Here is a 3,011-nt window from a genome sequence, read left to right as displayed (position 1 = left end):
TGCCGCAAATTTGATGCCGCATATGTCGAAAATATATATTCTCATCCACAAATTATTTCCATGTGGATGTGTCTCGTAGTCTCACCGGCTACAATTTGTGAATTTGTAATTGCAATATGTACCGCAAGGTAATTAGATAAATCTTAATTAGTGAATATTATGAATTAGTCAGTTATGCATTCCAAATTCCTACGCAAATAATTTCCTCCTCTTTCAGCTCAGGTACTAACATTTCGCTATAATCAAAGAATAAATTATTGATTAAATTAAATGTTTTTTTTCATATTAATAACTTTTCTTCGCAGTCTTCACAGAAACACCCAGTATACGTAAGAAAATGCAAGTAGCAGATATAGGGGTCCCATGTGTATAAAAATCTGTGTTCGTATGATATTGTCACGATATTATCGGATATGGGGTCCATGGATTTTTTCGATAGCATAGGCTCACGTTCTAGCACTTGACACCTGAGGTTAAAAGGACCGCAGCTGGTCTCGAGCGCACTTGAGCTTCCCTAAATTTTACCCGTAAAAGAACGTTTTACGTCCGCCGCCTTGGCCGTGAGTGCTGCTGACTAACACTTCTAATCTTGGCCCGGGATAATGCGGCGATTCTACTCCAATATCTTTTTCCTCCACGATTCCAATGCTATTACTTTTGGTCCGCAATTGCTCGGAGTTGAGGATTGACGTGCAGACGCTAAGGATCTCGCCAATTGACCTCAAGAAGACGGTAAGTGTGCAGCTCTTAACGTTTCTGTGATGTAGTTACCAACAAATTATTTGCATCATCTGCGTTACGATGCACGTTCGTACCAATAGACCTTTAACGTAACTCGAGTGAATTTGCGAGATTTCGCTGTTTTTCGAAAAACGAATAGGACTTGTGACAGAACGCAACAATTCAGTGCGTGCAACGGAAGGCCACAAAGGTCAGAGCACAACTGTAGTACGTTGCAACAGCCTGTGACGTGGCATATTTTCCCTGTGCGTTTCGAATTCGTTAAGAAATAGAGAAACGTATAGAGACACGTTGCATTTTACGACACAGGGCAGTGAATGATAAGAAATTCATTGTTGAAGAAAGGCCGGACAGACACGTACTGCTGCCAGTTCTTCCGTTTTCCCCAAACCAATTTAATCGACCGAGCACAATAAGTCACAAGGATCGGCGTCGACACAACGCCCATCGATGGATGCGCTAATTAGCCGAAGCCCACACGATAATCTGCTTATGGTTTCCATACGGTGTATCCCCGTATTCCCTCGAGGATTGTCTGACGCGGCACACAGTGCAGACCCTTCATTGATCTCCCTTTCAAGAAGCCCGAGAAAACGGCATCGGAAGGTTTATAAGCAGTCTCAGCATTTCTCTCTATAGCAGTGGCCGGATCTGAAGCCAACGTGGGCATTCTATGGAGGAGGCTTACATAGCCACCGTGGAACGCGGGCTCTCAGCGCTTATCTGTCTGGATTCGTTTTAGAATGTCGGCGGCTAGAGCGATGCCTAAATATACAGCCGGGGCAGCAAGAAACGTAACGACTTCACTACTTTGGCTGCATTTCCGTTCCCGTCGCAATCTTGGCATTCATGGCGCCGTTATGGGCGACAGGAAAATATATATATTTAGCTAGCTAAATTTTGGTAAGTGATCCACCACTATTTCCACATGGCAGCCAGGAGTGTCAGCCGTTCGGATGTGGACCTAGTTGTTCTCTATTTTTTCTGGGAGGAGTGATTCTACGCCCCCCCCCCCCCCCCCCCCCCCACTTCTGCCCAATCAAAACAACATTATGATCGGTGAAGATGGCATAAACTGATCTCTTGAGGCGTGCAAGCTTCTTTACACTTAAACTTTATTTGGCAATAGCAATTGTGCTATTTACGTTACTTTTAGTACGTAACTTTTTTGCACATCCTGATAACATATGTCACGGAAATAAAAATTCTTGGAAACTGTCCTACAAGAACTTCATAGCGAGCCGCTATAAAAGCGCTTATGCGTTATTTAAAAGACATCGGACTGTGTGTCAAGTTGTGACTGTGCGCTGTGTGACATAGAATCTATTGTGGGTTCGGTTCCCACCTGCGGCAAGTTGTTTTTTCATCCACCTTAATTTCCATTAATTTCTCTTTCTTTATTTCATTCATTAAGCACAAGTAATTTCTCCTATGTTGTCATTGGTGTCAGTGTTTGTTGGCTTCTTATGATATGTCTATTAAAAATCGGGCCCCTCGGTTAACCCCCTTTCTTCCCGTTTATAGAATGTATTAGTGGCACGTTGACACGGTGTCTAAAAACAGTTATGTATTGAACGTGTGCGCGTGTGTGTATTTTCTTCTTCTTTACCTCTCACATTTCGCATCCCTTTCCCTATTCCCTGGTACAGAGTAGCCAACCGGAAATGTCCTCTGGCTAACCTTTCTGTCTTTCCTTTGCCCTTTCTTTCTCGCTTTGCCAAGGTGTTGATTTAATATTTTTTTATGTGGAGGGGAAATGTGGAAGGGAGTAGTAGGGGATGGGAGGAGAAACCGCACGTGTTTTTTATATACTTAGCACCGCGTCAGGTGTTGTAGCTGCAGGTGTGTTTAACCGACCGAGGCCGGTAATCGAGCGTCTCTTTCAGTGTCACTGCAGTATTTACAACCTGTCGAACGTATCAGTGTTTTGGAGGTCACTGCTGTACAAGGGCGGTTGGAGAGCCGAAGTCTCAGCGTGGCGTCTATGTATCCGAGCTTTCGCCAGGATGTGCCGATGAGAAAGTTCTTAAAAGAGCTTTGTCCTACTCCGAGGATTATATGTGGGGACTTCAACAAGTGCATCATGGTCTCTAGGATACCAAGGCGATTGAAGATCATCACGTACTTCAACGTTAATCATATAGGCAGTCGTGTTTGTTTGGTAACCTAATGTGGCGAGCCATGAGTTTGGATCACAAACACCGACGGAACATTTACGCATGCTCTTTGACCACAATAGAAGCTTTGAGACAACAGAACCGAAGCCTGTG

This window comes from Dermacentor albipictus, chromosome 1, assembly GCF_038994185.2.
Source record: "Dermacentor albipictus isolate Rhodes 1998 colony chromosome 1, USDA_Dalb.pri_finalv2, whole genome shotgun sequence".
Classification (NCBI taxonomy): domain Eukaryota; kingdom Metazoa; phylum Arthropoda; class Arachnida; order Ixodida; family Ixodidae; genus Dermacentor; species Dermacentor albipictus.
Note: the sequence above shows the minus strand (reverse complement) of the source record.